Source organism: Dendrobates tinctorius, unplaced genomic scaffold, assembly GCF_039654945.1.
Source record: "Dendrobates tinctorius isolate UK_male_01 unplaced genomic scaffold, ASM3965494v1 ptg000138l, whole genome shotgun sequence".
NCBI lineage: Eukaryota > Metazoa > Chordata > Amphibia > Anura > Dendrobatidae > Dendrobates > Dendrobates tinctorius.
In genome coordinates this window covers 12,807,430-12,833,425 of record NW_027361806.1, presented here as the reverse complement: position 1 = coordinate 12,833,425, position 25,996 = coordinate 12,807,430, and the positions used below count along the sequence as shown (strand labels likewise).

General features: G+C 41.4%; 1 protein-coding gene and 1 long non-coding RNA gene across 5 annotated transcripts in view; one reads left to right on the top strand and one right to left on the bottom strand.

The window, feature by feature from the left end:
- The window catches only part of NFIA (nuclear factor I A), a 507,433-nt gene that overhangs the window by 440,540 nt on the left and 40,897 nt on the right, over positions 1 to 25,996 (bottom strand). The gene's annotated exons all lie outside the window — the stretch shown is intronic.
- LOC141048887 (uncharacterized) overlaps positions 1 to 25,996 on the top strand; it is a 46,027-nt gene that overhangs the window by 11,059 nt on the left and 8,972 nt on the right. The window lies entirely within an intron of this gene.

Genomic DNA, 25,996 nt, shown 5'->3' with positions numbered 1-25,996 from the left:
CCTCCCATCTCCTCTCCTCAGCAGCCTCCCATCTCCTCTCCTCAGCAGCCTCCCATCTCCTCTCCTCAGCAGCCTCCCATCTCCTCTCCTCAGCAGCCTCCCATCTCCTCTCCTCAGCAGCCTCCCATCTCCACACCTCAGCAGCCTCCCATCTCCACACCTCACTCCCCTCTGCAACTTCCTCCAAGTCCTCACACACTGCCTGCCTCCTCTGCCGATTTCAGCATCTTCTGTCTCCCAGAAACGTGACATGTTGCTGCTCTGCTCGAGAATGAAGAAGAGCGCGCAGCCTGTCACCTGACCAGGATCCGGACCATGATGCACTTGGTGCTGCTTTAAAGGTACAGCACCGATTTCTGGCCGCCGCATTCACTAACGACACTGTAGGTTTATCTTTAAATCACCGCAGTGTTATGTATCTGGCTTGCAGCGGCCATGAACTATTGCACCTGTAGCCCAAACAGCAGTATCAAGAGAGGAGGGCCCGGTCTGCAAGCGTATCCGGGCCCCTCTTTTTGCTACTGTTCATGCGGCCCCATACAGTATTAAGGCCAGTAATGCCCTGATGGCGGCCCTGCTCGTACCTAGTGTCTACTTGAGCCGGCCGTCTGGTGCCAGCAGTCGTGGTGGCTCACCTCCTTGGTCTTGCCCCTGACACTCCCTGTATAGGGGGTGATTCCTCACTAGGTTAGCTCGCCCTAGGTGGGTGGGTGCCACGACCCAGAGGGTCCACTCTAAAGAAAAAGTCGACTCAGCGTCAGCTGACCTCGTCACAGTATCACACAATGTAGGCTTAGATACACTTGCTAAGAAGCAAAAACTATCACGCTTTATAGGTATAGATACATTTGCTCAGCCAACAGTGTCACGGTTTATAGGCGTAGATACACTGGATCTGCAGAAAATCTCATACTTTAGAAGTTTAGTTACTTTCTACCTTGCAAGGGTATCTAAGTCTATAAATGCATAATACATTCTACCTGGCAAGTGTATCTATCACATATTATAGTCCTAGATACACTTGAAGAGTAGAGAGTATCACATTTATGGTCTTAGATACACTTGGGAAGTTGAAAGTATCACACTTTATAGACTTGGCGAGTACAGTGCCTTGCGAAAGTATTCGGCCCCCTGGAACTTTTCAATCTTTTCCCACATGTGCTTCAAACATAAAGATACCAAATGTAAATTTTTGGTGAAGAATCAACAACAAGTGGGACACAATTGTGAAGTTGAACAAAATGTATTGGTTATTTTAAATTTTTGTGGAAATTCAAAAACTGAAACGTGGGGCGTGCAATATTATGCAGCCCCTTTAACTTAATACTTTGTTGCGCCACCTTTTGCTGCGATTACAGCTGCAAGTCGCTTGGGGTATGTCTCTATCAGTTTTGTACATCGAGAGACTGAAATTCTTGCCCATTCTTCCTTGGCAAACAGCTCGAGCTCAGTGAGGTTTGATGGAGATCGTTTGTGAACAGCAGTTTTCAGCTCTTTCCACAGATTCTCGATTGGATTCAGGTCTGGACTTCGACTTGGCCATTCTAACACCTGGATACGTTTATTTGTGAACCATTCCATTGTAGATTTTGCTTTAAGTTTGGGATCATTGTCTTGTTGGAAGACAAATCTCTGTCCCAGTCTCAGGTCTTTTGCAGACTCCAACAGGTTTTCTTCAAGAATGATCCTGTATTTGTCTCCATCCATCTCCCCATAAATTTTAACCATCCTCCCTGTCCCTGCGGAAGAAAAGCAGGCCCAAACCATGATGCTACCACCACCATGTTTGACAGTGGGGATGGTGTGTCAGGGTGATGAGCTGTGTTGCCTGTTATGATTGAGTCACCGTAGGAGGCAAAAACAGAAATGCTAGCTAAGTCCTGAAAACCAGAGAAGTTGGCAACTATCAGATTGCAGACCCCTGAACCTATCAACACAACTAGCACTAGCCGTGGGGGGTTCCTACGATGACCTAGACCCCTCGATCACAGCCGGAGAGATACATAGGCCTAAAGAAGGAAAGGGGAAATCTAACTGCCCCAGAGCAGACCCCAAAGCAATAGGCAGCCCCCCACATATAATGACGGTGAAGCAAGATGAAAACACTTACACAGGCAGAAAGACAGGCTGAGCAAAGACGGGGCCCAAAAACTACCTAGATAGGAACGGGTAGGAAGGCTGCTGTCTGCAATCTGCCAAAACCCTATCAGAGACAAAAGCCAACAAGCTGATATAAAAAATGGCCCTGAAGCAACTAAGCTTCAAAAACTAAATCAGCACTCAGGTACCTTCAGAAGACAGAGCTCACGGAACACTGCACACTCCAGCAGGGAGTGGCAGAATCCAAAAAGCAACAAAAACAAAAACAAATCTTAGATGCAAAAAGGCAAAACAGGAAACTTAGCTTTAGGAGAGCAGGAATCAGACTGGTGTCCAAGAGTCCACAGAGAAATCACCCGCAGGGCAGAAAGGGCGTGGGCTGCCTTAAATCCAGTCAGTGACTCCACTCAGCCAATCGTCTTCATTAGTCCCAGGTGCCTGATAATCAGGCTCACTACCTTCCTTCACTAGAATAGGGAGTTCACCAGGCCTCAGTGACGGAGGGGAAAATGAACTCACAACAGTTGCCTTTACGCCAAACATATCGTTTGGCATTGTTGCCAAAAAGTTTGATTTTGGTTTCATCTGACCAGAGCACCTTCTTCCACATGTTTGGTGTGTCTCCCAGGTGGCTTGTTGCAAACTTTAAACAACACTTTTTATGGATATCTTTGAGAAATGGCTTTCTTCTTGCCACTCTTCCATAAAGGCCAGATTTGTGCAGTGTACGACTGATTGTTGTCCTATGGACAGACTGTCCCATGTTATGACTGGATCACCGAGGAGGATAGCAGGCCCAGGCTAAGCCACAGAAAACCAGAGAGGTTGGTAACTAAGCGGATTGCAGACCCCTGATCCTATCCACACAACTAACAGTAGCCGTGGAGCGTACCTACGATGATCCTAGATGCCTCGGCACAGCCGGAGAGCTAACTAAGCCTAAAGCAAGAAAGGGGAAATCTAAACTGCCCCAGAGCAGACCCCAAAGGAATAGATAGCCCCCAAACATATATTGTCAGTGAGACAAGATGAACACACAAACGCAGGCAGGATAATAGACTGAGCAAATGATGGAGCCCACACTGACTAAACAGGACAGGAAAGGAAAGACACTGTCTGCAATCACGCAAAAAACCCTGCAAAAAGTCCAACACGTCTGATGCAAAAAACACTGAAGTCGCACGACTTCGCCCCACTATATCAGCACTCTGGTATATTCTGAAAGCAGAGCAAAAAGAGGCCAATCTAATAAGGGACAAAAACAAACTGGCACAAGCAGTAACATATGGACGGTAATTCAGCACAGCCCCAGCCGGAGCTGGCTGACCCACACAAAACTGAGATAGACAAAACCAGATCCAATGCAAACAGAATAGCAAATTAACACTTAGCTGAACATGCAGGAACAGAGCTGGAAACATCAGACCTCAGGAGGCAAGAAGAAAATCACCAGCAGGGATAGAGGGAGTCGGCTGTCGTAAATCCCAATCTGAAACCCCAGATCTCCACTCGTCATCATCATTATCAGGGGGCAAGCCTCTGTTAATCAGATCAACTCCATTACCTCCAGTAACCACCAGAGGGAGCCCAGAAAGAGACTCGCAAACCCTCTGTCAATCTGGCCAGCTCCACCACCTTCAGTAATAACCAGAGGGAGGCCAGAAAGCGAATTCACAACAGTCCCACCTCAGCTGTAGATCTCTGCAGTTCATCCAGAGTGATCATGAGCCTCTTGGCTGCATCTTTGATAAGTCTTCTCCTTGTTTGAGATGAAAGTTTAGCAGGACGGCCGGGTCTTGGTAGATTTGCAGTGGATTGATACACCTTCCATTTCAATATGATCGCTCCTTGGGATGTTTAAAGTTTTGGAAATCATTTTGTATCCAAATCCAGCTTTAAACTTCTCCACAACAGTATCACGGACCTGCCTGTTGTGTTCCTTGGTTTTCATGGTGCTCTCTGTGCTTCAAACAGAACCCTGAGACTATCACAGAGCAGGTGCATTTATACGGAGACTTGATTACACACAGGTGGATTATATTTATCATCATTAGTCATTTAGGAAAACATTGGATCATTCAGAGATCCACAATGAACTTCTGGAGTGAGTTTGCTGCACTGAAAGTAAAGGGGCCGAATAATATTGCACGCCCCACTTTTCAGTTTTTGAATTTCCACAAAAATTTAAAATAACCAATAAATTTCATTCAACTTCACAATTGTGTCCCACTTGTTGTTGATTCTTCACCAAAAATTTACATTTGGTATCTTTATCTTTGAAGCATGATATGTGGGAAAAGGTTGAAAAGTTCCAGGGGGCCGAATACTTTTGCAAGGTACTGTATATCTAAGATTAAATGATCCCCCCCCCCATTAAGGGCTTAGACACACTTGCTCTGCAAACAGTATCCTGCATGATAGGCTTAGATACATTGACTCAGCAGATAGTATCACAAATGATAGATTTAGATACACCTGCTCAACAGACCTTATTGTAAAATGAAGCTTAGATTAATTCTCCTGTGCACAGAATCACACACACAATAGCTGTAGATACACTGGTTCAGCAGACAGTATCACACATAAGCTTAGATACACGTGCTAAGTAGACAGTATCACACAATGCAGGCATAGATACACTAGCTAAGCAAAACCCATCATACGTTATTGTGTTGGATACCCCTGCTCAGCTGACATTATCACGCATTATAGGTGTGGATACACTAGCTCTGCAGAAAATAGCAAAATAGCACACTTTTAGGCTTAGATACACTTGCGATGTAGAAGGTATCACACACTGTAGGCTTATATACACTTGCTAAAGACAAACTATTTCACATTATAAGCTTAGATACACTTACTCTAAAAACAGTATCTCACATTATAGGCTTAGATACATTGGCTTAGCAGATAATATCACTCATCATAGACTTAGATACACCTGCTCAACAGACTTGATCATATAAAAAAGCTTAGATAAATCTTCATGTGGACAGAATCACACAATAGCTTAGATACACTGACTGCAGACAGTATCGCAAATAATAAGCTTAGATACTACAGCTCAACAGGCAGAATCATGTTTGGATAGAAATAGCACATTAGCTCAGGGGACAGCATCACACATCATGGGCTTAGATACTACTACTCATCAGATACTGTCTTGGATACACTGACAAAGCAGCTCAATCACAATCATGACTGGCTTAGATACACCGGCTCATTGGCACGCTGACTCCATTACAGAAAGTTGCCAAGTAGGTGCCGTATCTGTGGGGTCATAACAGCATGAATGGACAGGGCAAAATGATACATTCCTGAGTGAGAGGAAGTAATTTAAGGTCATATTTTTTTTTTTTTTTTGGTTCTAAAGATAAAATTTCTGCCACAGAATAAAGATATTTTCTACCTCTATTATGTCCATGTGTTGAACACAGAATCACATATCATCACATCTGTTTTATCTGATCTGAAAATAAAACAAACCACGGAGTAAGAAAAAAAAAAATAACAAAATAAAAGCCCACAAATCCCTCGGCTGCAAAAATCACTTCCTGTCTGATAGAATGCAGCCTGTTGTTCCTCGGCTTAGTCTGAATTCAGGTACAACAATGGGAACAATGTTTGTCCCTCAGAGTCGCTTGTATCGTCTCATTAACTGGACGCAGAAAACTGATACTAGTTTCTGTTTTGCAGTTTCACTCACTTTTTTTTTTTTCTTCGTGACGTTCCTGCTGACAGAGGTCTGGTAATTTGTGATTTATTTTACCCAATAAAAAGAAGTTTGCTATGTAGCTGATTATATCTCATAATTCTACTAAAGACAACAATTGTTATTAAAGTTATAGAATGTAACAATTTTAATGTTTAAGAGATAAAATTATAAAACCTGGAGGTTATGAAATGTCCACACATATCTAAATACAACAATTATATAATGTTACCATATAACTACTATAATACTGCCTCATGTACAAATATATAACTACTAATACTGCAATCTATGTCCAAGAATATAACTACTATAATACTGCTCCCTATGTCCAAGAATATAACTACTATAATACTGCTCCTATGTACAAGAATATAACTACTATAATACTGCCCCTATGTACAAGAATATAACTACTATAATACTGCCCCTATGTGCAAGAATATAGCTACTATAATACTGCTCCTATGTACAAGAATATAACTACTATAATACTGCTCCTATGTACAAGAATATAACTACTATAATACTGCTGCAATGTACAAGAATATAACTACTATAATACTGCCCCTATGTGCAAGAATATAGCTACTATAATACTGCTCCTATGTACAAGAATATAACTACTATAATACTGCTCCAATGTACAAGAATATAACTACTATAATACTGCTCCAATGTACAAGAATATAACTACTATTAGGCTGTGTGCCCACGTTGCATTTTTTTAAGCATTTCCACAGCGTTTGAGCTGGCTCAGACGCAGCAGAAACGCTTAAAAGATGCTTCCTATTGAATTTAATGCATTTTTGGCTCTTTGCACCAATGCATGCGTTTTTTTCGCTCAGGAAACGCTTAGGCTAGTTTCACACTTGCTTTTTTTTGCAGTGCGTTTTTCCCGCAAAAAAACGCATTGAAAAAACGCATACATAAGCATACAACTGCTGCGTTTTTTTCAAGCATTTTTATGAGCATGCATGAAAAAAACGCAGCGTTTTTATGCGTTTGTATGCGTTTTTAGTGCGTTTGCGTTTTTTCCAACATTTTTAGGTGGCCCCTCACACTACCCAAACCATGACTTTACTAACCCTAACCCTGACCCTAACCCTAACCCTAACCCTGACCCTAACCCTTAACCAAATCATACTTAACCCTAACCCAAACCCTAAACCCTAACTAACCCTAACCCTAACCCTAACCCTGACCCTAACCCTGACCCTAACCCTAACCCTAACCCTGACCCTAACCCTTAACAAAACCATACTTAACCCTAACCCTGACCCTAACCCTAACCCTAACCCTAACCCTGACCCTAACCCTAACCCTAACCCTGACCCTAACCCTTAACAAAACCATACTTAACCCTAATCCTGACCCTAACCCTGACCCTAATCCTTAACAAAACCATACTTAACCCTAACCCTGACCCTAACCCTGACCCTAACCCTAACCCTAACCCTAACCCTGACCCTAACCCTTAACAAAACCATACTTAACCCTAATCCTGACCCTAACCCTGACCCTAACCCTTAACAAAACCATACTTAACCCTAACCCTGACCCTAACCCTAACCCTGACCCCAACCCTAACCCTAACCCTGACCCTAACCCTAACCCTAACCCTGACCCTAACCCTTAACAAAACCATACTTAACCCTAATCCTGACCCTAACCCTGACCCTTAACCAAACCATACTTAACCCTAACCCTAACCCTGACCCAAACCCCAACCCTAACCCTGACCCTGACCCTAACCCTAACCCTAAACCCCCTTAACTAACCCTAACTCTAACCCAAACCCCTAAATTCCATGGTTTAAAAAAAAAAACGCATATGCAAAAAAACGCATACATGAGCATGCCAGTGCGCACATATGCGCATCCATAGGCTATAATGGCCATTTTTAGCGCAAAACGTGCGCATATGTGCGCATGCGCTTTTTTGCAGGGCCAAAAAATGCAACATGCTGCGTCTGGAAAATACCAACGCACACCCCAAAAAAACGCAGCGCATGAAAATCGCATACATGCGCTTACCAGCGCGCAGGTATGCGCACCCATGTTAAATATAGGGGAAAAAACGCATGCGCAGGTATGCGTTTTTTTCCAGCGCTAAAAAACGCAAATGTGAAACCAGCCTTAGCGGCTAAAAATGCAGCATGCTCATTAATTTCCGCATTGCTTCACATTTTTACATTTTTCCAATGTTCCCACAAAGCGTGTGGAAAAAACGCATCAAAAACGTGCGCTTTTTGTGCAAAAAAATGCGCAAGAAACGCGCGGAAATAAACTGCGCGTTTTCTGGGAAGAAGTCCGGTTTCCTGAGCGTTTAAAAACGCTAACGTGGGCACATAGCCTAATACTGCCCCTATGTACAAGAATATAACTAATATAATACTGCCCTATGTAAAAGAATATAACTACCATAATACTGCCGCTATGTACAAGAATATAACTACTATAATACTGCCGCTATGTACAAGAATATAACTACTATAATACTGCCCCTATGTACAAGAATATAACTACTATAATACTGCCCCCTATGTACAAGAATACAACTACTATTATACTGCCCCTATGTACAAGAATATAACTACTATAATACTGCCCCTATGTACAAGAATATAACTACAATAATACTGCCCCTATGTACAAGAATATAACTACTATATACTGCCCCTATGTACAAGAATATAGCTACTATAATACTGCCCCCTATGTACAAGAATATAACTACTATAATACTGCCCCTTATGTACAAGAATATAACTACTATAATACTGCTCCTATGTACAAGAATATAACTACTATAATACTGCCCCTATGTACAAGAATATAACTACTATAATACTGCTCCTATGTACAAGAATATAACTACTATAATACTGCTCCTATGTACAAGAATATAGCTACTGTAATACTGCTCCTATGTACAAGAATATAACTACTATAATACTGCTCCTATGTACAAGAATATAACTGCTATAATACTGCTTCTATGTACAAGAATATAACTACTATAATACTGCTCCTATGTACAAGAATATAACTACTATAATACTGCTCCTATGTACAAGAATATAGCTACTATAATACTGCCCCTTTGTACAAGAATATAGCTACTATAATACTGCCCCTTATGTACAAGAATATAACTACTATAATACTGCCCCTTATGTACAAGAATATAACTACTATAATATTGCTCCTATATACAAGAATATAACTACTATAATACTGCCCCTATGAACAGGAATATAACTACTATAATACTGCCCCTATATGCAAGAATATAACTACTATAATACTGCTCCTATGTACAAGAATATAGCTACTGTAATACTGCCCCTATGTGCAAGAATATAACTACTATAATACTGCTCCTATGTACAAGAATATAGCTACTGTAATACTGCCCCTATGTGCAAGAATATAACTACTATAATATTGCTCCTATGTACAAGAATATAACTACTATAATACTGCCCCTATGAACAGGAATATAACTACTATAATACTGCCCCTATGTGCAAGAATATAACTACTATAATACTGCTCCTATGTACAAGAATATAACTACTATAATACTGCTCCTATGTACAAGAATATAGCTACTGTAATACTGCTCCTATGTACAAGAATATAACTACTATAATACTGCTCCTATGTACAAGAATATAACTGCTATAATACTGCTCCTATGTACAAGAATATAACTACTATAATACTGCTCCTATGTACAAGAATATAACTACTATAATACTGCTCCTATGTACAAGAATATAACTACTATAATACTGCTCCTATGTACAAGAATATAGCTACTATAATACTGCCCCTTTGTACAAGAATATAGCTACTATAATACTGCCCCTTTGTACAAGAATATAGCTACTATAATACTGCCCCTTATGTACAAGAATATAACTACTATAATACTGCCCCTTATGTACAAGAATATAACTACTATAATATTGCTCCTATGTACAAGAATATAACTACTATAATACCGTCCCTATGTACAAGAATATAACTACTATAATACTGCCCCTATGTGCAAGAATATAACTACTATAATACTGCCCCTATGTACAAGAATATAACTACTATAATACTGCCCCTATGTACAAGAATATAACTACTATAATACTGCCCCTATGTACAAGAATATAACTACTATAATACTGCTCCTATGTACAAGAATATAACTACTATAATACTGCTCCTATGTACAAGAATATAACTACTATAATACTACCCCATGTACAAGAATATAACTACTATAATACAGATAATATTACTACTGATAATATCAATACTAATATTAATACTGAGAATAATATATACTGATATAATACTGATTCAGTTCAATATTTGATATTCCAAATTTTATGCAAAGTGTATTTTTTTGCCTTCGGATTCAGATCAGTTCTATTAGGAGTATTTTTGGTTATTGTGTAACTTCTCTTCTTTTCGGCATCTGCTCCTTCTGATTTCTCTGCTCAATCATTTCATCCAAGTCACCTGCAAGGTCTCTTATGAAGCATCATCAGTCCTAATGACAAAATGAGGCAGCTCGCTGCTCGAACACTCAGCTGAGATCTGCAAGGACGCTCTCCCAAGAAAGTAAACACCTTTGGAGCTTTATGGAATTCTTTTAAAGGGACTGTCGTACAAGGACCTTTATTGTGTATACAATGGCCAATGCTGGGACCCCACCACTGAAAATTACCAGATCTGTCTGCAAAGCTAGGGAAATAGCGGAGTGCTGTACTTGACTTTTCCGTCGGGGCACCTGTTTAACCCTTATTCCTCAGGAACTGTTTATTTTTCCATTCATTTAGCAAAGTGTCTCGAATTGTAAATATGTTTATTATGTCCCATTATGTACATTATGTATGACATCAGTTTCCACCAATAGCTCTAGTTATATCGATCACTGAACGCTTTGAGCTGGATATTCTAGAGCTGTAGATACAAGTGTAGGGAACAGGAGAGACTTTAGGCTGTGTGCCCACGGTGCGGATTCACCCGTGGATGTTTACCTGCGGATTAGCCTGCGGTTTATCACCTCCACAATGGGGGAGATGGCAAACCGCAGCGGAATCCGCAGAAAAGAATGACATGTCAATTCATTCTGCGGATTTGAAACCGCAAGGAAAAATCCGCACCGTCTGCACTGCGGTTTCAATTTTCCATAGGCTAGAATGGTACTGTACATCACCTGCAGTTCTGCTGCGGATCCGCAGGGCCAAATCCGCTGCGGATCCGCAGCAGAATCCACACCGTGTGCACATAGCCTTAGATTGTGATTGGAGACTTGAAACACAAACCAGGCTTGCTTCCTTTTACCACCAAAATCCTACTTAACCCATACTGACAAGTGTCAAGGAAGCTGAGATACGAGGAGCTGTTTGTAAGGTCCGCATATTGCCGAGCTGCTTTACATAACTCTGCTTCTTTGACCCCCTTATGTACCATATGTGGAGTAACTACACTTTCATCTGAATTCTAAAGTATTGGGTGGTTACTATTAAAGATCCGGTCCTCCATTGTATTAACTCTTCCTTTTCTGCATTGCTCATGGCTTTATAGGAACATTGACAATGCTGGGATAACGCCGGCTTTGTGTTTAATAACGCTTATGCTCAAGAGACACTCGTGAGAAGAGCGAAGAATCAGCAATTTCCAATCACTTTAGCAGCCGCAAGTGATGGAAACGCTTCCACTTCAACAACCTCAAGTGGCTCCTGCTCAACTAATTTGTCTCTGAATCTGCAGAATGTAGGAAAATTCAGGGGTCATTGTATCGCCCGCGCAAGCAAAGTTCATTTTTTTCACCCTGAGCAGATTACACGTGTCCATCGAGGGACTGAGCACAATATTGACGGGGTCACCAATTACTAACTGACGGCATATGCTAGTCATTTAACATCAAATACTGACATGAGAAAAGCCCTTTAAAGGGTTGTCAGTGTTAAAACCCATTTACAGTTATAAGTGGAGGGTCCCTGTTCAGGACCCTTCTTCATGGAAGAGCAGCTACATAGGACAACTCTTGCTCTGGAGGACTTGGTACAGCAGTAGGTGACAACTCATTGATATCAATGTGAAATGTGTAATGCTTCCTTTTTCCTGTGGCGGTGCTGCAGGGAAAATGGACACTTGCTGTTCTATTGATCACAGCAGATCTATGGGAATCAGAGTATGAGCGAAAACAAATTATCGAAACTAGACAACCCTATTAGAAATGGTTACTTGTGGTAGAGACCATATTTTATAGGCTTGTTCTTGGCATTTTAAGGAATTTGTGCAGGTCTCACTAATTGTTACACACCTGTCCCTGGTTTGGTCTCGGCTCCCAAAACCAAGGTCTGCTAAACTTTATTGTGCTCCACGACGGACTTTGCAAGTAGCCTGGTGTATTTCCTTGTGTAGAACTTCCCAGACCTCTATAAGGCCTCCCAAGATACATACCTGTCTCTTGATATTAAAACTTTCTAGTAGGACTTTTAGTTTTTCTGTGCACAGTTCCTGTCTACAGTCTCTAGGATGTCTCCTGTCATGAACTCATTTTCTGCTCCACCAGTTGAGAGTTCCCCTTCCGTTCTCCCTCTGGTGGTGACAGGAGGTAGTGCGGTTGGTTTAAGTGGTAGTGATCTGCCACCTGATGAGGAAGATAACGATTGGATCTCTGGAGTATCAGACTGGATATTAGACAGCCGACGCCCTATCCGGGTGCTGGTGATTCAGTCTGCTTCTCAGGTCCTGGACTTCAGCTCTCTTCCAATCTTCTCAAGTTAAGTTTGTTTTTTGCTATTGTTCACACTTGTGCTTGTTGGTCAATTCAGTTTTTTGTGTAATCCGCCTGCCCCTGCTGGGACTATGCTGAAATTCCACTCCTATTGATCAGTATTTGCCAATCTGCTTTTTGTCCCTTATTAGATTGGCCTCTTTTTTGCTCTGTCTCAGAATATTTCAGAGTGCTGATATAGGTTTAGAAGTCTAGTGACTTCAGGGTTAATTTTGCTATCAGAAGTGTTGGACAATTTTTTTGTAGGTTTTATTTGGCAGATTGCAGACAGTGTCTTTCCTTTTCTGTCCTTTTTAGTTAGCCGGGCCTCATCGTTTGCTCAGCCTATTTTCCTGCCTTTGTTTGTATTTTCATCTTGTTTCACCGTCAATACATGTGGGGGGGCTGTCTTTCCTTTGGGGTCTTCTCTGGGGCAGTTAGTTTTCCTCTTTTCCTGCTTTAGGCTTATGTAGTTCTCCGGTTGTGACGAGGCGTCTAGGACCAACGTAGGCACGCTCCACGACTGCTGCTAGTTGTGCGGTTAAGATCAGGGATCTGCAATCTGCATAGTTACCAACTTCTCTGGTTTTCTGAGACTTAGCTAATTGTCTTTTTTTCCTCCTCGGTTTCCCATTCATAACAGTATCCTGCCTGCCTGTGGCTTCCAGTCCCTGAGTTACCTGTCTGCAGATTTCAGTACCACTGTTATCTGTCTGCGACTTCTAGGTCATCTCCTGTCCGCTTTTGGCTTCCATGACTTCATTAAGACTTTTAGTTTGCCTTGCTACATGTCCACCTGCGGTTTCCAAGACATCTCCTGTTCTCTTGTGGATTCCAGGACCTCATTAAGACATTTTGTCTTCTTCTCCTAATAGATTGCATGTTCCAAGACGTCTCCTGTCTGCCTGCAGCTTCCAGCATCTCTTCTACCTGTCTGTGCTCTGCCCAACGTCTCTGGTCTGCCTGCGGCTTCCAGTAACTCAGCTACCTGTTTCCTGCATGCAACACCTGGCTGCTGCACTGATGCCCATGTACCAGATGGTCTGTGGGCTTAGCGGATTCACCTCACTTAGTGAGCCTTTGGGTGAGACTAATATTAGCTTCAGCACTTGTAGATCAGAATCCATTTCATAAAGTGTTAATTCTGATACAAACTCTTTGAAATAGTTCCTCCAAGATATCGTATTAAAGCGATATACTTCCATCGAGAGCGTTAAGGCAAACTCGCAACAGAATGATTAGTGCTGAATGATCCTCCATATGACAGCACACAACAGGATGTTCTCATGGACACAGCAAGTTGACGTTGACATCGATCATATATAAAAGACGTCATTGCTGGTTTTGCCCGGGGCTGAATAACTGATCTGCTGCCTGCGGTGCCCATCAGTCGAGCTTCGAATAAAACACAAAACGCCATGCTGAGTCTTCCTAGCTACATAAATAGATCTGCACATGACAATCGCGGCCGCATTGTGACATTCCCATCAGCATTGTTAACGCCTTTCATCCGTCATTAAAAAAAATCTTTTTAATGGCCCTTGAGCTTTATTCCCCCCATTCAAAATAAAATCAAGGCTTTTGATACAATTTAATTGCAATGCAATCTTTGTCAATACCCACTAACAAATAATTGGCAGCCGCCATTCATCAGATGACAGAGAGCACGACTTTATTTACGGAGTTGATGGCGGCAGCTGATAATTTCCTGGATCATCAGGAAAACGGAAAATATAGATACAAAATAATTGCAATGTATCACTGATTTCTTCTTAATTGGCACTAAAAGAGTAAGTAAAAAAGTTTCATGGTAACAATTTTGTTTGTGCCATGTACATGGGCTGAGCACCGCACATAAGGCTTGTAGCCGTAAAAAGTCGGGTTTCCACCTTTTTAGCTGCTCATTACTTAGGTATTGGCATCTCTGATGAGTGACTTAGATCAAAGCTTATAAACCTTCAGAGCCAAATAAGTATTACCCCACACTGTATTCAGTCATCTAATACATACAATGGGTGCGGAAAGTATTCAGACCCCTTTAAATTTTTAACTCTTTGTTTCATTGCAGCCATTTGGTAAATTCAAAACAGTTCATTTTTTTCTCATTAATGTACACTCTGCACCCCATCTCGACTAAAAAAAACAAATGTAGAAATTTTTGCAAATTTATTAAAGAAAAGCTGAAATCTCACATGGTCATAAGTATTCAGCCCCTTTCCTCAGTATTGAGTAGAAGCACCCTTTGAGCTATTACAGCCATGAGTCTTCTTGAGAATGATGCAACAAGTTTTTCACCCCTGGGTTTGGGGATCCTCGGCCATTCTTCCTTGCAGATCCTCTCCAGTTCCATCAGGTTGGATGGTGAACGTTGGTGGACAGCCATTTTCAGGTCTCTCCAGAGATGCTCAGTTGGGTGTAGGTCAGGAATCTGGCTGGGCCAGTCAAGAATGGTCACAGAGTTGTTCTGAAGCCGGTCCTTTGTTATTTTAGCTGTGTGCTTAGGGTCATTGTCTTGTTGGAAGGTGAACCTTCGGCCAAGTGTGAGGTCCAGAGCACTCTGGGAGAGGTTTTCATCCAGGATATCTCTGTACTTGGCTGCTGTAATGTAAGATATGATTTTGCAGAACTTTCTAGAATCTCCCATTGCTACACACTGAGGAGACAAGCCTGTCATGTAGCTGCAACCCCCCCCTCCTTATCAGCTCTGTGCTTGCTGGTAACATGAAACCGTCCATTTCCTCTCGCAGCCTTCCCCCCTGCAAGGGAAAGCATTGCTTTGTTCAGAAACCATGAAGCTTGAATACAGGTATAGGAAATATTAAAAGAAGTCAGCTTTCTAAACCCCTAAGCTTCACGATTCTCGGACTTCCAAAAATTGAGATATGGATTGCTCCCAAATGGAGTGTCCTATCTAGTGCATTCTTGATGTTTTCTTGTTGGGTTCATTACACTGGGAAACATGATACCCTTGGTGAGTTCATACGAGCTTCCCCCATTAAGATATGGTTATCATAACCTTTTAAGTTAAGTTATAACTGAGAGAGAAGGGGGGTTGGACCTCACCAGACCGCCCATTTCGTGTGGTCACAGAAACTGGGCTATAGGTATTCCCTACCAAATTCCAGTCAGTTCAGCTGGAGTCCTCCTGCCAGAGAGACATGCCGATGAGTGGGGACGTTTGGTTAAGCGCCCCTCCCCCAGCCACATGGTCTGCCTAATACCAACTACGCACATGTGAGTGTTACTTTCTGTTCTTTCATCCACTTTGTTTTATATTTGTATTTGTACATATGTAATGTCTCAACCTTATAGCAACTTTTATCTATGTAATCACTTCCCGCATTCTTTTGGGAATAAATGATAAAATCTATTAGCTCTGTCTCCATGCTCTAGGAAATGAACTATGTGCCTTTTTTAGATAATTACGCTTCTGTTCGGGTTGGCTTCGAACCCCTCCATTAAGTCTGCAACTTAAGTGGAGAAACCAGGAGCTGGTGGCAGCATGGTGTGCACGGCTGGCTAGGCTAGCTGGCAGTAAAGACGGATCTTACATGCTGAATGAGGGGCTGCGGCCACAGCATTGATAATTCCCTTACTGCAGTAGGCTAATTGCTCCCAAAATGGAACTGAGAAAGTGGGATATACATAAATCCCCGCAGTTCTTGGAAGTTTGTTAGCAGTGGTGGGGCATCCAAAATACCCCCCTGCAGTAAATTGTTAGAGCAAGATTAGCTTGCTGTATTTTTGTCACGTGGTGCCAGTGGTGGGATAACTAAGATAAGCCCCCACTGTGCCCGTGATAGCCGTGTGCCTGCAGTGCGTCGCGTCCCTCCGTCCGCTGCCAAACCCGTGTCGGTGGTGGGATCGTGACGTTTTGGTGGCACCGGCCGCGCCGTTCGTCACAATTTGGTGGCAGCGGCGTGCCTCCTGCTTGCGTTCATCACAGCTGCATTCATGTTTCCTTCATTTGCAACCAGTTGTCCTGTCCCTGCAGCTGAAAAACGCTCCCATATCATAGAATCATAGAATGGTATAGTTGGAAGGGACCTCCTGGGCCATCTGGTCCAACCCCCTGCTCAAAGCAGGGATTCACTAAATCCTCTGTCTAGCCTCTGTTTGAAGACTTCCATTGAAGGAGAACTGACCACCTCTCGTGGCAGCCTGTTCCACTCACTGATCACCCTAACTGTCAAAAAGTTTTTTCTAATATCTAATCTGTGTCTCCTCCCATTCAGTTTCATCCCATTGCTTCTAGTCTTTCCTTGAAAGATGAGAATAAAGTTGATCCTTCTACAATGTGACAGCCCTTTAGATATTTGTAGACAGTTATTAAGTCTCCTTTCCGTCTTCTTTTTTGCAAGCTAAATATTACCAAATCCTGCAACTGTTCCTCATAAGACAAGGTTTGCAGACCGGTCACCATTCTGGTCGCTCTTTTCTGAACTTGCTCCAGTTTGTGGATGTCTTTTTTTAAAATGTGGCTCCCAAAACTGGACACAATATTCCAGATGAGGTCTGACCAAAGAGGAGTAGAGGGAAATAATGACTTCACGTGATCTAGACTGTATGCTTCTGTTAATACATCCTAGAATTGCATTTGCCTTTTTTGCTGCTGCATCACACTGTTGACTCATATTCAGTCTGTGATCTATTAGTATACCCAAGTCTTTTTCACATGTGCTGTTGCTTAGCCCTATTCCTCCCATTCTGTATATGCTTTTTTCATTTTTATTGCCCAGATGTAGTACTTTGCATTTTTCCCTGTTAAAAACCGCTGTTAGTTTCTGCCCACTGCTCCAGTTTATTTATATCTTTTTGAATCCTCTCTCTTTTCTCTAGTATTAGCTATCCCTCCTAGCTTTGTGTCATCAGCAAATTTAATCAGTTTACCCTCAATTCCTTCATCAAAATCATTGATAAAGATGTTGAACAATACAAGGCCCAGGACAGAGCCCTGTGGTACCCCACTTGAGACATTCTTCCAACTGGATGTGCAGCCATTTACGACCACTCTTTGGGTCCGATCACTAAGCCAGTTATGAATCCTACCTAAATTGTATTGCATAATTTAACCCACTGTACAGTACCTATGGAGCAGTATTATAGTAGTAATATTCTTGTACATAGGGGCAGTATTATCTACTCATCTATGATGAGTAGCAAATATGGAACGGAGGATATTCTGTGAAAATCCAGCTTCTACAAGACAATGGTGTAACCAAACATCTGCTGCACTCCTTCTACCTGGGCACAGAGAGGGGGATATGCTACTACCCCGGTCAGCCACATCTGTGCCATAGATGTAGGGGCAGGCATCTCGCCATAAAGTGCTCTCGTATCACATGCTCATTGTGTGGACAGTTTGGGCATACAAAGGACAAATGCACAGGAACCGTCATCTGTAACCTGTGCTCCAGACCCGGGCATACGTTTTGTGATTGCCCTCACGCAGAGCATAATAAATATAATGGCCTGACCTCCTTGGAAATTATGGAAAAAGAAACCACAAGAGGTGCAGATGTTGTCCAAGAAGCCGGCACTGATGAGGTGATAAGTCATAGTAGCAACCAACTTGTTTCAGAGTTTGATGTATTACAAGCTGCACAACTAGGATAATAGAAATCAGGAGGGCACCACCAAATAGTGTAAGGGGGATACTCCAGTAGTCAGTATAAATGGATAAGGAACAAAGAAGAGGAAAGCTACTGACCAAAAAACTGGGATCACCACATAAATCACATAGAATTCATTTTATTAAGTTACAAACAGACCAAAAAACCATTTAAAAACATTAAAAGTCACAACATGACATAATAGACCCATGGGGTTAGAGATATAACCGTCTAAGACTCCCCTATCACATAAATTACATACAGATGTATACACCCAGAAAGTTATTAAACATTGAATCGGCAAAATAACTTGATGTCAGAAATACCAAACACTTGTATTGCAGTAAAACCCAAATGGGTGAGAACAGTCAAGACCCAAGTAAATAATGCCATATGCTGTATGCTAGAAAGATGCACACATTACACACTTCAACTAGTAATCAGAGAAATAACATAGTTGTTGAAGTCCATTTGGTCGCGCTTGAATTTTTGTTTTTTTGCCCCCAATTATGTCTTTCTCATATTGGTCAATTGTGTTTTTAAGACGGGTCTGAAAAGGTTCAACCAATGTCTTGGCCTCATATGTACTCAATTTAGATTCACAAGCTTTGATCCTCTCTTTAATATTTATTAGGGAGGACCGATCGTGTTCAATAAGTAAGTTTATGAGAATGGTAGAACATTGGAATAATCCATTTTCCCATTTTTTTTGGAATGTACATTCTACTTCCCAGGCTGGAAATATTTGGACCCTCAAACCTCTAGGGACCAGACCAAACCTCTTGTACTCCTCAAGACTTTTTATATTTTTTTTGGTCTGTTTGTAACTTAATAAAATGAATTCTATGTGATTTATGTGGTGATCCCAGTTTTTTGGTCAGTAGCATTCCTCTTCTTTGTTCATCAACCTGCACATCTAGGACCACCAGCCACTGACGAAATGAGTAAAGTACCACCAGACACCGAGGAAATATCTAAAGTTTTATTAGCCACTGAAGAACCATATAAAGTACATTTAGCCGCTAAAGAAAGACGTACACCTAAACCACCATCATTGATCACTAAAGTAAGATCTAAACAATGGTCAGCCACTAAAGTAGGGCCTAAAATACCAGTAATTAAAGAGAGACCTAAGGTGTCCGGAAAACCTGTCGCCAAACCGTCTAAGCAGCAGCCCAGTACATCTGTAGAAGCCGTTAATCTGTCCGCAGTGTCCAGTGTGGATGAGGAAGGTTATGTGGCTGTAAGAAGAAAAAAAGCCGATGTTGAAGCCTTCAGAAAAGTCTTTGTAGATTCCTTCACAGAAGTCAAAGCAGCACAGAAAACCTCTGAGCCACCAGTGCTGGCGATAAGTCCAGGACGATACAATGTACTGGGAGAAGAAGACAAAGAAGAAGAGGCACAAGTGGAGCAAGGTCCTTCATACTCCATGGAAAATGTCTCTGATGAGGTGGATCCTGACCCTCCCGCGTCCACGAAGAGATGGGGCACTGCAGGTGACAGCAGTGGAAGGAGGAAGAAGACCAGAAAGTCCAAGTGATCAGACAGCGGCTGAGAATAAGCTCCACTAAAGTGATTAGACAAATCTGATGGGTAATGCCCATGTGAATACAGCCAAGAGGGACTGGAGACTGGGTCCGTCATTCTGGTCCTTCGGGCTGGAGAGAAACAACGGTGTGTGGGTTTCTTTGTAATACTATGGATGTCCAGGTGGACCGAGTCCTGGAGATCAGTCCGGGCTGTTGTCTCATGCTGGACTTTATAATGGACTCCAATCATTATAGAGAGAGAAACATGTATGTTCTGTAGACCAGGAAAAAGCGGAGAGAACTGTTTGGATTTGTCAACGTTTTCTAATGTTATTGTGTATGTGATGTAACAACGCAATATTTAGTTCCTTTATTATTTGGTGATTTTTAATGTAATTTTCTGTAATATATGGTTGTGAGTTTTAAATAAAAAGATCATTATAGTAGTTATATTCTGTTCTGGAGTAAACTTATAAAAAAAAAGCTAGCCAAAAATGACAAGAGTGACCTGACTTTGTTGTCCATGACCCCACGACCTCTAAAACCTGTGTTCCAAAGAAAACTCTGCTTCTTCAGAGATCTCTTAGATAAGGCTACATTGTATTCTAAATATTATTCAGGGTGGATTTCATGAGTTCCCCAAATTAGCCTCCTGATAACTAGTGATACTCCATTCAAGTGGCAATAACATTTGCTTCCTTCCGTCTGAAAAACATTCATATTACATGATTTTTCAGAGTTCTGCTCAGTAATGTTTTACAGGCACCGAGAAGATTGCTGCACATCCTGTATAACAAAACTGTGAGTGGTGTAAGAGTCTGGACTGCAGCCAGAGGGTAATGATTTTTACTTCTGATGAAATGCGACAAGAGGTAAACTACTCGCCCCGTTCTCAGGTCATCATAATGTAACATAGCTTTTAATCATTAGGCAAAAGTTTTGTTTCTGAAACACTGTAGAGATTTCTGTTACTGGTATCAATCTACGTTCTTTACATGAACTAGAAACTAAATAAGAAAAAAAGAGAAATTCCATTATTATTCATGAAAGAAGGCAGTATTATAGTAGTTATATTCTTGTACATAGGGACAGTATTATAGTAGTTATATTCTTGTACATAGGGACAGTATTATAGTAGTTATATTCTTGTACATAGGAGCAGTATTATAGTAGTTATATTCTTGTACATAGGGGGCAGTATTATAGTAGTTATATTCTTGGACATAGGGGCAGTATTATAGTAGTTATATTCTTGGACATAGGGGCAGTATTATAGTAGTTATATTCTTGGACATAGGGGCAGTATTATAGTAGTTATATTCTTGTACATAGAGGCAGTATTATAGTAGTTATATTATTGTACATAGAGGCAGTATTATAGTAGCTATATTCCTGTACATAGAGGGCAGTATTATAGTAGTTATATTCTTGTACATAGGGGCAGTATTATAGTAGTTATATTCTTGTACATAGGAGCAGTATTATAGTAGTTATATTCTTGTAGATAGAGGCAGTATTATAGTAGTTATATTCTTGTACATAGGGGGCAGTATTATAGTAGTTATATTCTTGTATATAGGAGCAGTATTATAGTAGTTATATTCTTGTACATAGGAGCAGTATTATAGTAGATACATTCTTGTACATAGGGAGCAGTATTATAGTAGTTATATTCTTGTACATAGGGGCAGTATTATAGTAGATACATTCTTGTACGTAGGGAGCAGTATTATAGTAGTTATATTCTTGTACATAGAGGCAGTATTATAGTAGTTATATTCTTGTACATAGGGGCAGTATTATAGTAGTTATATTCTTGTACATAGGAGCAGTATTATAGTAGTTATATTCTTGTACATAGGGGCAGTATTATAGTAGTTATATTCTTGTACATAGGAGCAGTATTATAGTAGTTATATTCCTGTACATAGAGGCAGTATTATAGTAGTTATATTCCTGTACATAGAGGCAGTATTATAGTAGTTATATTCTTGTACATAGGGGGCAGTATTATAGTAGTTATATTCTTGTACATAGGAGCAGTATTATAGTAGTTATATTCTTGTACATAGGGGCAGTATTATAGTAGTTATATTCTTGTACATAGAGGCAGTATTATAGTAGTTATATTTTTGTAGATAGAGGCAGTATTATAGTAGTTATATTCTTGTACATAGGAGCAGTATTATAGTAGTTATATTATTGTACATAGGAGCAGTATTATAGTAGTTATATTCTTGTATATAGGAGCAGTATTATAGTAGATACATTCTTGTACATAGGGGCAGTATTATAGTAGATACATTCTTGTACATAGGGAGCAGTATTATAGTAGTTATATTCTTGTACATAGAGGCAGTATTATAGTAGTTATATTCTTGTACATAGAGGCAGTATTATAGTAGTTATATTCTTGTACATAGGGGGCAGTATTATAGTAGTTATATTCTTGTACATAGGGACAGTATTATAGTAATAATAATAATAATACTTTATTTTTATATAGCGCTAACATATTCCGCATCGCTTTACAGTTTGCACATATTTTCATCACTGTCCCTGATGGGGCTCACAATCTAAATTCCCTATCAGTATGTTTTTTTGGAGTGTGGGAGGAAACCGGAGTGCCCGGAGGAAACCCACGCAAACACGGGGAGAACATACAAACTCCTTGCAGATGTTGTCCTTGGTGGGACTCGAACCCAGGACTCCAGCGCTGCAAGGCTGCAGCGCTAACCACTGAGCCACCGTGCTGCCCGAATGCACCTCTCTGTGATGTCACATAGGAAAGTCTATAAGGCATTTCCTGGGCAAACCAGCTCAGAACAGCTGCAGAGTCCATGCTGACAAGAACTCAGATGAGCGGAGAAGTGCAGCTCCACCTCCACCCACCTTAAAGCCACATGGTCTGCCTAAGGAACAATAAGGAACTGTGAGTGTAATCTCTTTGTTTTCTCCACTTTTATTTTATACCTGTACTGTACATATTTTATGTCTCAATTTTATAGCAACTTTTATCTGTAATCACTGTCCTCTTTCGGAAAATAAATGAAATAATTATTTAGATCTGTCTCTGTGCTCTAAGACTCGAACTATACGCCTTTGATAGATAATCGCTACTAATTCAAGGGGTTTGCCACGGACCCTCTTAATTTAACACTGTGAATTAAGTAACCGTGACTGGTGGCAGCGCGTTGTGCACGGCTATTGCGGCTTGCTGGCAGTCTAGAAGGGTCTTATATTGCTGAATAAGGGTCTGCGGCCACAGCATTGATAATTCCCTTACTGCAGAAGCCTAATTGCCGGTTCACAACAGGCAGCCCGTCCGGCGACTAATTATCCTAGGTGCAGTTCCCTGACTGACCTGAGGGTAAGGGGGGCGCCGGAGAGCTGCGAGTTCCAAAGTGGAACTGAGAAAGTGGGATATACATAAATCCCCGCAGTACTTGGAGGATTGATAGCAGTGGTGGGGCATCCAAATTAAACTCCCCCTGCGGCAAATTGTAGAGCGAGATTAGCTTGCTGGATATTTTTGTCACATGGTGCCAGTGGTGGGATAACTAAGATAAGCCCCAACGGTGCCTGTGATAGCCGTGTGCCGGCATTGTGTCACGTCCCTCCGTCCGCTGATACACCCGTGTCAGTGGTGGGATTGTGACATAGTGGTGACACAGGGTCCGCTGTCCGTCGCGTTTTGGTGGCAGCGGGACCCCCGTTAGTGTCGCCCGTAAGTAGACGAACGGCGGTGGGCTGTTCGTCACATATTGGTATTAGTAGTTATATTCGTACATAGGGGCAGTATTATAGTAGTTATATTCTTGTACATAGGGGGCAGTATTATAGTAGTTATATTCTTGTACATAGGGGCAGTTTTATAGTAGTTATATTCTTGTACATAGGAGGCAGTATTATAGTAGTCATATTCTTGTACATAGGGGCAGTATTATAATAGTTATTTTCTTGTACATAGGAGGCAGTATTATAGTAGTCACATTGTTCCAGAAATCACGTTTTCTAAAATAGCTTTAATTTTTTTCATTAATTCTCAAGTAATTATCCCATTAATGAGAATGTTGCGATTTAGCTTTATAACTTGCGAGTATTTTCTATTATACCTTTCTGTGAGGCAGGAATGAAGTGGGCATTAGCTGTATATAAAGTAAGAATGATGCCAGTTCTGGTCTATAAGATATTCACTTTTTTCAATTATATTGATTGCACGACGATTCATCCACTCTGTTTGTATTCCTAATTCAAGAAAGAGAAGTTGCTTAGATCAGTTGTTAATGTGACCGGAAATCCCTTTAATCTTGAAGCTGTAAGCAAGAAATCCGCAAGATGAAGGAACGAATACGTCTTTGCCTGCGCGGTCGGTGTTGTCATATCAGCTTAGAATTCATTTCTGGCCACACAGGCAGATAGATTCAAAACAGATTTCATTCCCTATGTGAACTGGAAAGGTAAAGAATAAAACTCAGAAACCACCAACGTTCTGTGTTTCCTACGCGTTATCTCAAATCAGCACTGAACTACACAAATGCCAAAACCTCTACACGTATGGGGATTCTGCATAGGTTGAAATATCGGTTATGTCACTTTAAGAACTAATGGATAAATATTGATTTAAAGGAGTGATCTATACTTGTCTTGACCCCTAATTAATACAATCTGCAAGAATTAAGGTATCTATAATATTCGCGTTATGCAGGAATTATTTTTTCCTTATGGGGCTTAGCTGACTTTGGAACATGGGTTCCTCGTGGGCGGTACATGCGGGCGTTTCTATATGTAACATTTGCAATCAATGGAATGGAAATCCAGGGGTAATGCTCTTATTGTGATTTTAACAGGGTATGAACAAGCAGTAAGTCCCTACTTTCTGGCACAAATTGGGCCCTTTTTTAATGTTTACAAGGGGCCCCCTGTTGAGCCCAGCTGTTACGTACCCCTTCTCCCTTATTCTATTTCTGTCTTTAGGAGAAGTCTGGTTTGACCCTTAGTCAGGTTTTCTCTTTCTTGCCCCAAGACATCGTCCCAAAAAGTTTAACACCACCCATGAGGAACTGGAATGGATCCAGTATCAGTGAATCTCTTCTTTCCATCGACCCCATAAAACTTGTAGGTAATACGTCTAGGGTAGGCGCTTGAGCAGTGCCATGTTATAGTCAGATATTGCAGGGTGGCCCCTGAGTGGCTTTCTATTTCTTTGTCTAGAATAATGATGCCTCCATCTTGTTTGGGTGCCATTCTTCTTCTTCTCAATTTATTCTCATTATCTAATTTTTAATGACTTGATCTTGTGATGCCGGGGTAACTTCATAAATAATCAGGTCACAAAATTATCCCCCTCTAGCAAGCAGCCAAACTCTGCAGAAACACATCTCGGTGAAATATTCATTGCTAAATGAACTAAACAGAAGAAATCCTCGTTCTATAAAGCTTATTTAAGCATGCTGCGTTTTAATTAGATTTGTCTTAGCCACAAGTAATCCCAGCAGTGCCAGGACTGGAGGTTCTGCCTTAGCGCCATGCTGGGAGCCCACCTGTTTCTGTCAGACGCTCTGCCCTGATGGCCCTGAAAAGGTTCATGTTAGTCTGAAGGATCGGGCAGGTCAGGAGGAGCCGTGGCACCGATGCCGGAGCGGCCAGGATCGCCTGGATGTTTGTCCTGGACTAGGTCAGGACGCATCTAACGGCTGAGATGTTACTATGTACAGATGTGTGCAGTGTACAGTGTGTTGTGTATTCTGTGGCCATTTTATTTATATCAGTGAGCAGGAATTAGATATGAGGCCAATTCTCCCACTGTCTCCCACTCTGTGAATAGGACTGTGCCTTGGATATTGCTGTGTTTAGAGAAAAGTAAATCAGTTTGGACAATTGATTCTTTCCTAATAAAATTTGCTCCAAAAAGATGTTCATTGTGCACTGAGGTCTCTCCGAACCCCAGAGCATATTACACGGCATCATGGAGATGTCCGGCTTCTGCAGCTTCCCGTCCGCTCTTCTGCTCACTTCAGATCAGTCTTCTCTTTGGTCTTCAGATCACTCTTCAATCCGGCACTTAGGGCGCTGGCTAGACCTCACATGGCATTGTGGGGTGCCATGCACATCATTAACTATAGTGATGTGTGTCGCTCCCCACGTGGCTGCATGAGGCCGGGCCAGCGCCAGAAGACCTGTACCAAAGAGAAAACTGATTGGAATTGAGGACTGGATGGAAAGCTGTGGTGGTAGGACAGGTGAGG